The sequence below is a fragment of the Podarcis raffonei genome, chromosome 5, assembly GCF_027172205.1.
Source record: "Podarcis raffonei isolate rPodRaf1 chromosome 5, rPodRaf1.pri, whole genome shotgun sequence".
NCBI classification, from domain to species: Eukaryota; Metazoa; Chordata; class Lepidosauria; order Squamata; family Lacertidae; genus Podarcis; species Podarcis raffonei.
In genome coordinates this window covers 41,243,491-41,257,860 of record NC_070606.1, presented here as the reverse complement: position 1 = coordinate 41,257,860, position 14,370 = coordinate 41,243,491, and positions in this window count along the sequence as shown.

Genomic DNA, 14,370 nt, shown 5'->3' with positions numbered 1-14,370 from the left:
CTCTGAAGAATGGCAACTAACGAAATCACAGATTGGACTTTGGCAAACTTAACTAGATTGATCTGTCCTGGAAAGGGGAGTGGGCAAGTTGGGATTTTGTTTTTGTATCTTTTTCTCTTTTTTGTAAATGTTATACAGTATATAGGAAATCAATAAAACTATATTTTAAAAAACCCAATCAAGTGTACCTTATGTGTTTTGTTTTGTTTTTAAAAAGTTAAAAAAAAAAGACGCAACATCAATTTTACAATACAAATGTAAGTGGAGAACAATCTTACTTTCATTTCTTGAGTAAAAAAACATTTCCTGAGAAGAAAAAACTGAGGAGTAAACCCCACACAAATCCAGAGTGGAGTCCCTAAAATGGTTTGATGGTGCCTTGTACAAGGGGGGTGCAGGGGCGCGGTCTGCCCTGGGTGTCACCCTGACAGGGGGTGACAAAATGGTGGGCGGCACTCGTCACTGTGGGGCCTGCAGTGTGCACGAGCAACACGTCTCGGCGCCCACAGGCTCCACACTGTCCGCTCGTGCCTCCCCCCAACTGTAGGGTGGCTGAGGCCCCGCTGCGTGCCCGGCCCCTATGTGCACCGTGCACCAAACCCCTATGGGCTCCACGTCCCACCCCTATGGGCAGTTCGCCCCACCCCTGGGCACGCCGCCCCAGGTGCCTGAGAGGCCTGCTCCACTCCTGGCCTTGTATGTCGTCTTCTGGCAACTCCTGCAGCCAAGCTGGTGCCAAACATTGCTCTGCTTTCCTTTGGAGCATTTCAGTGATTCCAAGATGGGGGTCTTGTTGCCTGGGCAGCCCAGGCTCTCCATCCACACTGGCCCAGCTTGTGCCCCAGAATGGTCACTTTGGTGCTACTAATGCAGTCGTTTGACTTCACCCCTGGAGGCGCACTCCACTCGCTCTCAAGACGGGCAGATACCAACAACAACATACTATATTACACTGAAATGATTAAACGTTTCTTTGATTGTCCTTGAATCTTTCCATCACACTTGCCATCCTCTCTTGCCACACGAGTGTGGCATGCCATAGCCTTTAAGAACCACTGGTTTAACATGAGATGACATTGCTTTGAAAGTGAAAATGGGGCTTGAGTGCTTCCATTTCCTTTTCTTGCACACACACGCGCGGTTCTCTTCAAGTTGTCTTGCCCACTTTCAGCAGCAGATAGAAATCATGTACGAAAAGTATTTTTACCCTGGGAAAAAAAAGATTTAAGCAAGATGAACTTATTGCTAGCAAGTTCTTTTATTTCCCTTGAAGATAACAAGACTTTGTGTATTTCCTGCTGAAAGCTTAGCACAGTTCAAACATTGTGTTTGATGAATAATTCTAGTATACAGCCAAGTTAGGTTCCCTCCCCCCCTTCTGTGAGTTCCAAGGAGATTGCTCATGCCTTGCATTTTTCACAAATTATATTTCCAGGTCACTCCTAGCATGTGGCGTATTTTATGTTTATCAAGATCTGCCTCTTTCCAAATTTAAGCATGCAGAAGAAGGAAAGAATGTGAAAAATCCTGCCTCGCACAATTTGTTTTTTAAAAAAATTGCCTCACCCAAGTCTTTGAGCAGTAGTATCTGCTCTGAGAACCGTCTGTGGAAGAGCAGAGAGGAAGTGAGTAAGCACTTTTTTGTCAGAGTGCAGTTTGCTGAGCTGAACAAAAAAAAGAAAGTGTCTTAAAAAAAAAAGTTAGCCAAGCTCCATTGCCGAATATGGAGCAAAGGTTTATGCACAATACACTCCTATACCTGGGAATTAGCCCCACTGCACTGACTCAGGAGGAAGACTGGAAAAGATAAGGAAGGTCTATTTCACTGACTTCACAGAGGCACCAAATTATATGTATTTCCTACCATTATGTCCGCCCTGTACAATACCTTTTCTAAAAAAGAGAAGCAGAGGTGACAGAAAGTGAAGAAGAGAAAGCAGATCAGGTGGTTGGATCTGTCAACTTTGGTTTCTCTCAGTAACACATTTTTTCCCTAGTCTTAAATTCTATGTGCCCCATTTCTGCAGAAGCCTGCAAGCGTTAATAAATAATCATAATCATAAAGCCTGCCTGATAATTTGTACACATTTCGTGCACATTTTTTTTTCTAATCTGCATATTTGTGTATGGAATTTGGCCTGATATATTCCTATGTGCAAGCAATTTTTCCTAATATCATGGATTTCTGATACCTTGGTTCTCTTTTTTTTTCAGCATTCTTTTTTTTTTTAATTAAATATTTATTGGCATTTTCCAGAAACACACAACAGACACAAACAAGAAATAAACAAAACAAAACAAAAAGAAACACAAAAATACATAATATTCAATACTAAACAAAAAATAGAAAAAACACATAAAGTTTCTGATACTTATTATTCTTAACCTTATTTCTCAGACCTCCTCACACCTCCCCTTCTTGTATTCCAATTTAAATTGTCAGTTCAGCAAGTCCTTAACTTATTTCTTTACCTTAACTTAAACATTTGTTCTAACATACTATTGTTTTACTTTACTTCTTTTTTCCATTTCCTCAATTTATTTTTAACAGCCTTATTTTCAATTAATTTAAAAAGAAAAAAACCAATTTTACCCTATTAAAATCACACATCAATACTTATACCCCAATTAATTATTCTTAAACCTTTTTCCTAAAGTCGACCAAAAATTCCCTTCCACGATTTGCCCAATTTCCTTACCACTAACAAAATATAAAAAAGCAAATTATCCTTATGTACCCTTTGGATTCCCAACCTCCACCCACCCTTTTCCCGGTTCCAGTCCCCAACCAATATCCATCAGTCCTTATGTTATTTATTTAGCCTGGAGATCTCACGTCCGAGGCCCTTATATCTCTCTCAGTTCCTTTCTGCCGGTCTCTTTGATAGTCCTTGATGTTAAGCCCCAAGTCTCGGAGGGGCTCCGGCCCCACAGAATCCATGTTGCTTCCAGCCAGTCCTCCATACTTAAAAGCAAAGCCTATGGGGTGCTCCAACTCTTGTTTCAAATTTCTTTCAAATCCAGATGTCCCCAAAGCACCAGCTTTCACCTTCAACAAATTTGTAATCCTCAGGTCTTCAGATCTCCTCCAAAGGGGATCTCTCCATTTTCCAGACTCCCATTCAGACCAGGCTTTCCACATCCAATTTTTATTGTCCTTTTTTATCATCATGTCAGGCCTCATATTGTAACTCTCCTTTAACTCCTGCAAATCTCCTGCTCCTCCTTCATTTTCTTCAAAAACAACATATTGCTCCATCATGTCTACACTTTCAGTTTCATTTATTTGTTCAGTTGAATAGGCTTCCTGTTTCAAGTCCTTATCAGGCTCAAAACTGTTGTTTACTGTCCAGTGTAGTAGTGATACCTTTGTAGACAAAGCATTGTATTCATCTTGCAAGTTTCCCAAGAGAACGAGTGCTCTGTCCAATTCTGCTTGGATTTTACATACTCCAGCCATTTTTGTGATGTAGTGTCCCTATTACCCCTCTAGGGGGATTTTAGTTCCTTAATGTTCCTTTCAGCTCAAAACCAAAAGTCCAGTTATTTTGTATCAGCCCTCCTTATTTTCAACAAGTTATACCAAGTAAACCAGCAAAAACAGCAGAAACAATGTTCTCTTTTTCCAGCTGACAACTAGCTGACTAACAGCTCACTTGACAGCTGTCAAAATCTTCAATGCAACAGGCTTTCTCATAGGACGTTCCTGGGTCTCGGGGGGGTGTGAAATTTCAGCTCCCAAAATTCTTTTTATCCTCCAGTAAATCTTCTTATAGTGTCAAAACCGTGAAGTCAGGATCTTTCATTGAAAAACAAGAAACAGATTCTCTCGACCTTAGCTGCCCAGTCCTTTGCTTTAAATTGTTTACAAAGGGGGGGGGTGGACTTCCTTTTTAGCCCCTTCCCGCTCGTTCCAAATCCAAAATTAGAAATTTTTAAAGTTCCAATCTCCGTATTACTCACGGGTTTATGTTTTAGAGTCCAATCGGTCTTGGAAGAAGTTGGCGCTCTCTGTCAATGGCTTGCGGCTTCACTCCGTAGGCGAGGGAGTACTCTCAGCACCACGCCTCACCCTGCCTCCGTTCCGAAGCCTTTAAAAAGGCTCCGTCGCGGATTGGGGGGGCGCAAATGGTGCCCGCCGAGTCTCTGTGTTCACAGGCATCCGCGCCTGTGATTTTAAGGGTCTCCGCTTCGCCGCAGCGGCCAGACCCAGACGCTACGGAGCCGATTCCCTCCGGAGCTCGGAGGGAATCCGCCATTAAACAATGGCACCAACCCGGAAGTCCTCCTGATACCTTGGTTCTCAAACAGAATGCATTCTGGGAGTCTGTTTGACTCCTGGAACCATTTGAAAACCAAGGCACGGCTTCCTATTGGCTGCAGGAGCGCCCTGCAGCCAATCAGAAGCCGTGGAAGCTACACCGGATGTTTGGCTTCCAAAAAGCGTTCAAAAACTGGAACACTCACTTCTAGGTTTCAATTGTTCAGGAGCCGATTTGTTCAGGAGCCAAGCCATATGCATTTTGTGTGTGTGTGATCAAGCTGGTGAGCATAGTTCTCCTTCACAACAACTATGAGAGGTAAATTAACCTGGTACGTAGAACACCTGCTTTTATGATGGAAGATGAATTACGTCTGTAAATCAGAAAGTCAGCTTTAATGACAGACATTCATTGGTCTGTTGTACTTACTGAGCGGGGCTCAACTGTAGTCATGGCAAATGTCGAAGCTGTCACATTGGCCTGCAAACCGGTTCAACAAGGCACAGTTATATGCCGTCTTCTGCAGGTAAATACTTCAGGAGCGTCAATTATATGTAGCCAGCATATAATAGGATTACAGAGTTTCAGAAAGGCCTGCTTGTTTGGAACAATTGCTGACTGATAACGGAATTATCCACACATATACACACCCATTCTGCAAACATTGGCATTTTGCACTGACCTTACAACGAGGATGAGAAAACGGGATATGCATTTGTTAAGCACATTCATTGCCCAAGTATTTTAACTATTTAATAAAGACATTTGTATCTGCGCTGGAAATCTAGTGTAGATGAGGGTGTGTTTTCCCATCTGGGATATCTGCAATATCTTCCAGACTAAAGGAACAATCCTACACACAAGAAACAGGCATAAGGCAAGCCTAGTGTAAGTTAAGTCAGTGTAAAATACACCACATCCAAACACCCAAATGTTCAGGAGCAGGGCTACTGCTGGCTCACTCGGCCGAAGTCTGACAGAGGGAAAGCAAGCCTTTAAAATAAGAGTTTGAGTTACACTACCCTGTTTGCCGGGTGCCAGGTCACAAGACCGAGCTGAACGGGGTTAGGATCCAGGGGTTAGGAACTTCCCCCCCCCAGTTCTTTCCCCCCAAATGTCTCATTTTTAGGGTTTGTGCCAATTTACGAGCCACTGGGCTTGGCTCAACCAGCTGGGACTCTGCTGAACCAGGATGTGGGAGATAGAACAGCGTATCTCCAGTTGAGCAGAGGATGAGGGAGTTAAGCCAGCATAGCTGTGCTGTGAACCTCTAAGCTCAGCAGGAGATCCATTGGATCCTAACCCCACTCATCCTGGCAGATCTTGCTACAGGATTGCTCCCTAATACTGTTCCCAGCCAACTTGAGATCATTGGATGGATGGATGTTTTTCACTGCAATTGCTTTTGGAATGTTTTCAGCTGTAACTGCTTTTAGATGTTTTTAATTGTCATTGAACTTTGATCTTTGTTTTAGACTGTTTTTGTTTGTAAATTGTTTGTCTGTTTGCCGCCCTGGGCTTCTTGGGGAGGGTGGGCAGTGTATCAATTTAATAAGTAAATAATAAATTAGTGTTTTCTCTTCCTTTTTTCCATATATGTTCTATTTCTGGGTAGCCACCCAGGTTTCCTGGAATTAGGAGGTCATCTTGAATTTGCAGAGCAGTGTTAGTCACAAAATGATTAGCAAAACTGGAAATCCTTGTAATGGCTTTCCATTGACTCATGCCTGGAAGATCTTTTCACCGTGGTTGTTTCCAGAATCCATTACATTTGTTTGAGAATTCAGGGCTGTATTTTACTAACTGTTTGGAATTCACACGTTGAGTTGTAAAAATTTAAAATAAATGGGGATGCTTTAGTTGCTGAATCTTTAATGCTATCTAGAAATGTTCCCACCTGCTAATTATAGTACAGTGGTACCTTGGCTCTCGAAAGTAATCCGTTCAACTTCCAAAACATTCAAAAACCAAGACACGGCTTCTGATTTGTGCAGGCATCCCAGAAACAATAGCCGGAAGCCACATCGGACATTTGGCTTCCAAAAAAAGTTCAAAAACTGGAACACTTACTTCCAGGTTTTTTGCGTTTGGGAGCCGATTTGTTCTTCAACTAAGCCGTTTGAGAACCAAGGTTCCACTATATCTTCCTCCCCCTCATCTACCTTTTTACCCTGCAGCTGAGAGCAATATAAACAGGCCGTCCAACTCACAAATGTTTTCTCGGTAGGTTAGGCTAAGACATCGCAATTTGGCCAGGGTCAGCTTTATGGTCCAATTGGCAGTTCTAGTCTAATGCAACAGTGGAGGATCTTTGGCACCTGGGCTTAAATAGGCCAGCCAGGCCTCCCCATTAGACCACAATGAGTCAGATACTCTTGGAGGAGACAGGTTTTCTAGATGCATTTCAATCAGGCCTGGCTTGGGTAGATAAACTGCTTTGGCCACCTTGTATGATGACCTGTGTCGGGACAGACGGGAGGGTGGGACTCTGTTGGTCCTTCTTCATCTCTCAGCCATTTTCAGTCCTCATGACCCCATGGTATTGCTCTAGAGCGGCTGTCTGAGTTGACTATTGGGGTCACTGCTTTGCAGCCATTCTGCTCCTACTTGGCTGGCTCCAGAAAGTGGTTCTTAGGGAGTATTGCTCCTTCCTTTAGTATGGGGCCCTGCAGGGCTCAGTTCTGTCCTCCATGTTGTTTAACATCTACATGAAACTGCAGAATGGGGTACTGTTTTGGAGTTTTGACTTAAAACGTGACCAGAAAAAAACCTTCACTAGACAATGGGTGTGTCACTCTAACCTTCACTGTCTAGTTTTCTAAGTGTCTATTTTTGTAAATGTCAATTGGCTAAAAACACTGAAATGTGGGAGCAGGCTACATTTCTCACAAAATAAATGAGGAGAGGGCCTGCAGATTTTGCCTTGTATCTCGGCTTTTACAAGAGTCTAGAGACTTCTCTGGTTTTGTTTTCATTTTTAAATTGAAACTAGGAATTAGGGAATTTTGGCTCCTCTAGGGGGCAACTGTATTCTTTTTGACCACCCACAGAAACCCAACACCTGACATCTACATAATAGCCCTTACAGTGCCAGGTGAATATGCTTTAAGTTACCCAGGCATTTCAATTGGCAAAATTCTGCCACCTTCCTTGAAATTTGTATCTGCTTGTTTGCTAACGTAGTTGTTATTGTTTTATTGAAGGGTGGGGCAGTTGTATTGGAATTTTAAATCTATATGTGTTGTACACCTCCCTGACATTTAACCCAGTGAGGAATGGTTCAAAAAATGCTTTAAATCAACATTAAATAAAAAGAAATAAAATATGTTGCAGTTTTTGTAACTAAGAGCACCCATAACTATTCACTTACTTAATTTCATGTTACACGACTGACCTAAAGCTTGCATCTAAAGGTTGGGAAACCCATTCTGCGACTACTTTTATTATAGCATGCAAGCCACGGTGAGCAGCTTGTACCTCTTGAATTGTTCTTAGCACAGTCATTAGGAGATGCTGTTGCTGGACGGCCTTTCACAGCCTGAGCGAGGGCTGCTTAATGTAACAGCTACTCCCCGGAGTCTTCTTTATGTATTTCCATTTTCTACAGCTGTTGGGAAATTACTGGCCTCTCTGGAAAACAATTTGCCCTGCCCATTGTTCGCAGGGCTTCCCTCGGAAATAAGACCATTGCCTCGGGAATTCATCCTTTTAGAGTGCTGTAATGTAAACCTCGTGTTCTTGAGGCTAATTCGTTAATTTAGTTCCAGTGGGCTAGAAAAGAAAATGCCAACGCTGCATTCATTTCGGGACGTTGCTTAACTTATGGAGCTTAATTAAAAACCCACGATCCACCAAAGGGCAATCATAGAAATCTCCCTTCTGTTAGAAATCCGGGGGGGGGGTGTGCAAAAATCTTGAGTAGCATAACATTACGCAGGTCTACTTATAAGTCACTCACATTGAGTTCAGTTAGGCTTACTCCCAAGTAAGTGTTTTTAGGATTGTAGCTTTGTGAGGGGGGTGGGGCAGCGGATGTTTCTGTATACCTGTCAAATTATTACAGTGGTACCTCGGGTTAAGAACTTAATTGGTTCTGGAGGTCCGTTCTTAACCTGAAACTGTTCTTAACCTGAAACTGTTCTTAACCTGAGGTACCACTTTAGCTAATGGGGCCTCCCGCTGCTGCTGCGCCGCCGCCACCCAATTTCTGTTCTCATCCTGAAGCAAAGTTCTTAACCTGAGGTACTATTTCTGGGTTAGCCGAGTCTGTAACCTAAATCATCTGTAACCCGAGGTACCACTGTACTGAAATATTCTGAACTAAGGAAGCTTCTCAGCCTGAAGGGACAAATATGATGACCTGGCGGGCCAAAGGTAATTAGCATCTCTTCTTCACATATTATTCTCATAACCTGCACATGCATAATGGATGCCGAACTACGGCTGATATTGGTTTTGCTCTGTGCATTTTTATTGCAGAATAGAAGCATATTTTTTTACCCCACTTCTCAGAGCAGTAAAAACCAAGCGGGTGCTCAGAGATTCGGTTGTTGCAAGTCTCTGCTTCGACAGCATTGAGAAACAAGGCGGGGGGGGGGGAGAGAGAGTTACAATATGATTGCATCTTACATGGAGGTTTGGTTCCGAGGGCTCCGTGTATATGCAAAAATGCTTATATTTAAACCACAGAGCCCAAGCAGCCCTCGCCTTCCAGAGCTGACTCGCTAAGTGAGCCTTTCCCCCTAGCAAGGCAGAGAGCTTAAAAGCTCTTTTCATCCTGGGAAACTGAAGCAGTGCTGGGATGCCCTCGCAAATTCTCGCAGGACTCAGGGTCCATAAGATCTTGCAGAAGCATCCTTGGCCTTCAAGAACTGGCACTCCGAGAGAGTCTTGCCTGGCAAGCAATGCAAAAGCTTAAAAGTTCTGTTTGTGCTGAGTTTCCCCTTGTTTGCATTTAACTTGTGGGTTTTCAACCAGCCAGCCAGCCAGCCTACAACCGTCTATGGTTGAAATCACATGAATTAAATGTATGTAAATTTTGATCGCACTGTAATTAAGAGCTTATTCATACTTACCTTTTGTCTCATTCTTTCCAGGTGGAGGTCCATGTGCCCCATGTCTGAACATGGTTGTTTTTTGGCCCAGAGTTTCCCCTGCAAAAACCCACTTTTTAAAGCTGAATCGGAGCAAACATTGATTTGTTTTTTTAACAGTTTGTTTATTAATTAAAATGTTTATTTTATATTTATATACATTTACGTTACGTTATGCAGGCGATGTACAACAATATTTTGTTTTGTAAAACACAAAACAAATACATTTAAAATGTTAAAATACAGAAGAAAAAGGCACAAAACAAAAAATACACCACTGTATAATGGCTGGCATTGGTTGCCAACAAAGGTCATAGTAAACAGGCGTTTTCAGCGTTTGCTAGAATTGCATGGCTTTGTTTCTACGGTGAGACTATCCCAGAGAGTGGGGGGGCCACGACACTGAAGGCCCTCTTCCTATTTCATGTGTGTTTGAACTGCTGCAAATTGTGACACAACTAGGAGGGCCTCTTGCAGATGATCTTAGTGATCTGGCCATAGCTGTCAACGTTTTCCTTTCTTAAAGGGAAATTCCCTTATTCCGAATAGGATTCCTCGCAAGAAAAGGGAAAAGTTGACAGCTATGGATCTGGCGGGCCTGTATGGGGAGAAAGCATGTTCTCCAGGTGTTTAGGGCCTTAGAGGTTAATACTGAAACCTTAAACTTTGAACACTATCAAATCTTGTCTGTGGCCAGGCACACTACCCAATAAACCTAGCTGCTGCATTCTTTAAAGTGTGGGTCACGCTCACTGAAAGATCAACAAAAGCGGCAGTGTAGATGGAACACAATGGGGTGCATGCAAACCGCAAGTGCTGTATGGAGTGTGGAAAGTCCATGGCAACCCTTTTTGGAGAGAAGATTGGGCAATAATTCTGTAGTGCTGGGAGTTGCCTGTTTGGAAGCAGCTTTAAGACAGCCACATTCTGCACACTGGCTTGCAATCAAGTCCCTTAGAACTCAATACGACTCGCTTCCAAGTGCACATGCGTCGGTCTTTAAGCCCCATGACCTTGCAAATGAATGATCAATGATTCAGAATGCTGCTGCCTCAACAGGTTCAGGCTGAAGGGTGGGTTCAGCACACTTACAAGCTCACATCATCAGGTGTGCCATGGCGGTGGCAAGACACACCTCAGCAGCTGTTGCAGCTGGGCAAAGGGTAAGGCCTCCATGCTCTCTCGACACACACCCTGCGGATGAGTCACAGTGTGACTCTGCATTTCACACAGAAGATGGTTGCGTGCTCCCCAGTTCCCCCCACAGGCCAGAAGGAGTTGAAAAGGCAGCACTACTTCCAATGGGAAAGTGCTGGAGATGCAAGACATTGTTGCTATGTATCCTTTGCAAAGTACAAGCTGGCAGAAGCAATGGGCCTTCTTGCCAAACAGCTGATATTCAACCCCTCTCCACCTCAAGGTGCTTTTCCTTCTGCCAGCTCTGAGCTGTCTTTGTCCCTTCCTCTCTATCTCCAAACTGAAATCTGCCAACTGTTGTTGAGGAGTGGACACTGTATCATGCATGCGGAAGGTAGGAATGTAGGAAGCTGCCTGCTACCTAGACCATCTAGCTCAGTTTTGTTGGCACTATCTGGGAGTGGCACTCCAGAGTTTCAGAAGTCCATGTCTGGAGGTGGTGGGGATTGAACCTGCCACTTCCTCCATGCAAAGCAGATACTCTGGCCCTGAGCTATGGTGTGTGTGTACAGATTGGCTTGCTACATCAAGGTGACATTTGCATCCATTGTTTTGTCCACGTTTGCCTTTGCCCCTGTCCACTTCTGGTATGTGGCCCCCAGAAGGTGTCCTGGATGTGAATGTGGCCCTCGGGTTTAGAAACATTCCTTCCCCCTGCTTTCAGCACCATTGTATCAGAAAAGATATTCACAGCAATCAGACAGCTGACTCATAACTACGTCCTGTTTCCCAAAGGAGGGAAAGGAGCCATAGTTTCAAGTGACGTACCTAGAACAGAGTTTGTATTGCACCATTGTTCTATAGAGAACTTTCCAAACAAATGGTTTGGCTATTTAATGTGTTGATTACAATGTTATTAAGCTGAGTGGGGTCCACCGTTCTCTTCCTTCGCTGACTAGATGAAGTCATGTCCAGGCGATTGTTTTTGTAAGAGCTTTGTCATTTTATTTATTTCTTTTAAAATTTACATTTCCATCCCACCTTTCCTTCAAGGAGCTTTTTTTAACCTCACAGCAAACCTGTGAGGTAGGTTAGGCCCAAGATTAGCCAGTGAGCTTGATGGCTGAGTAGGGATTTGAACGCTGGTCTCCTGGGTTCTAATCCAGAATTCTGACTGCTACATTATGATGGCTCTTATGCCAATTTAGTACAATTACAGGGTCACCCATAAAGCATGCCACATATTTTAAGACCTCTTCTACCCCCCCCTTCCCGTAATTTGTGCCGCTTGAACTCAAGCATTATTATTTATCATTCTTTTTCATTTATATAGTGCAGTCTGTGAACGTGGCATTTTAGTGGCGATCTAAAAGTAGGCAAAGGGAGAAACAGAAGAAGACGGTGGGAAAAAAGACAGAGGTAAAGGGGGAAGAATATGTAATTATTTCAGCTACACCTACTTAGATTTTTGTGACCTTATCCATTGCCACAAACTTTCCTTCATCCTTCCCCCCACCCAGTCTCCTGGAGCATGACATTCTTTATGAACAGTTACCAGGCCTGATATCATATCCGCTCCATACATTTAAAGCAGGCTTCCTCAACCTCGGCCCTCCAGATGTTTTTGGCCTACAACTCCCATGATCCCTAGCTAGCAGGACCAGTGGTCAGGAATGATGCGAATTGTAACATCACAACATCTGGAGGGTCGAGTTGGAGGAAGCCTGATTTAAAGGATCTGGCTTCCCCAAAGAATTCTGGGAAGTGTAGCTTATCAAGGGTACTGAGAATTTTAACTCCCTGAGGGGTAAGCTACAGTTCCCAGGATTTGGGGGGGTTAGCTATGTGCTTAAAAATATTATTATTATTGTCAGAGGCTCAGGAGCAGAAGCACAGGGGAGAGAGCAAATAGAGAGCGGAGGAGAGGAATCCGAGGGGAGCGTAGGGGAATATGACAGTGACCCGAGAGATTCCATGAGCTTCTCCAGCGAATCAGAAGATTCCCAGAAGGGGGCGCTTATGGTAAGGGCAAGGGGGGTCCCAGGGGGGGACGCACCAGAAGCAAGGGGCCAGCGGGGACTCCCAAGGGAGCAGCGGAGGATCAGGACCAGCTCCCCCACCAGAGCGCAGTGGGGGGGAAGAGTCACATGAATCAGGACCAGCCTCTCCTCCAGCGGGGAGAGAAGATGAGTCAGGGATGACCACGCCCCCATCGGAAAGTGGGGAAACGGAGGGAAGGTCAGGTCCAGCTAGCCTCCCCGAAGGAGGGAGCAGTGACACAAGTGTAACGGTCAGAAGGAAAGTGGGAGGCTGCGCGCGCGCGCCAAGTTCAAATGTGCAGGAGCGCAGGACAGCAGAAAACCCGGATTGGGAGCCAGGTCCTAAAGCCCGAAGGAGGGAGGGGGAAGAGTCAGGGGACTCAGCGTCAGAGGAGTCTAGGAAGGGTGAGACCCCGACTAGCAGGCGGACCCAGAGAAGGAAGGAACAGAGGAAGAGGTGGAGCAAGGCTAGAATCTTAAACTGGTGTCAGGGGGGAGGAGATTCAGATGGAGCTTCGGCGGTCTGAGGTTACAGACGTAGCGTTGCACGCTGCGCGTGCGGAAGTGAAACTGAACTTCAATAAAGACTTTTATACTAAAGAACGAAGCAGCGTTGGTCTTGTGTGAGCTGGGACCTTGGGCAGCGCTGACAATTATTATTTAAATTTCTATACCATCCTTTGTCCAAAGATCACAGGGCAGCTTACAATATAATGTATGGAGTGGTTCAAATGGCAGATCAGTCAAGGGATACTGAGGTATCCATGCAGGGCACAGTGCATGGAAACTGCTGCAAAGCGTGACATTTTCTGGTTCTGACAGTTTCAGATTAGATTAAAGCCCCACTCTGGAAACACAGGTATTAAAAGTCTGGGCACGTCCTATGTGTGATGTATGTGCCTGCATCTTTAACAGGAAACCACTGTAGCCGACTTCCTGTCAGGACCACTCTTTCTAGGGGCACTGTCACAGCGTGAGCCACACACATATGTATCTCACATGCACACACTTTGGTTTGTTAGAGTGGTTGGACACAGTTCTGGTGAGACCCCACCCACCCACCATCTTAATTCCATCGCGTATGCAAATGTTATGCCATTTTGAGCCTATGCCCAGAGTCCTTCCTGCTTCTCTCTCTCTCTCTCTGCCTTCTCAGGCGAGATCTGCCAGCTCATCTGCACAAATGACTTCCCCCAGGTGGATAATATTCAAAGGCAGCAGGCAAGAGGATCAATTAGTAGCAGAGTGCCAAAAGGGAGAGAAATTGGCAGGTCTACCTTGATCATTTTTTGCTTCACGTTTCTGTACTTATCCGTGTACAGCCTGTACTCTGCTGAACGTCCTTTCCTTAGGTCACTGGCAAGGCAGCCCATCTTTTACACCAATTACCTTTTCCCATTGTGATCCAGTGAGTCATTAGCCAGTGCAGAGCTATTGTATTAATTCCTTATCCTTTGGATACGGATGTGGTTTCTTTTGAGGCTTCCCTCTTCAGCTGCTGTCTATTGTCTTTATGGATTCTAGCGTAGAACGGTGCCCATCCCCCGCAATCTTATTCGGCAACTCGGTCATATTAACTTTTCCATAAAAGATAAGGATCCAGATAGGAAAGTATAAGCTATTAAATATCATATATTGGGGAGGGGGGAGAACCCCCTGAAGCTCATCTAGATTTTACAGCTGTGGCTGACAGTGGTGGTTGTTTTTTTTAATATAAAAAAATCAATGTCATTTTTTCCTCCTCTGAAAAGATTATTCTTGTCAGCACTGTTCTCGGCTATGACATATTTTATAAATGATTTCTAGAATATGTGTTTCTGAGATATGAATGTCCTCTAG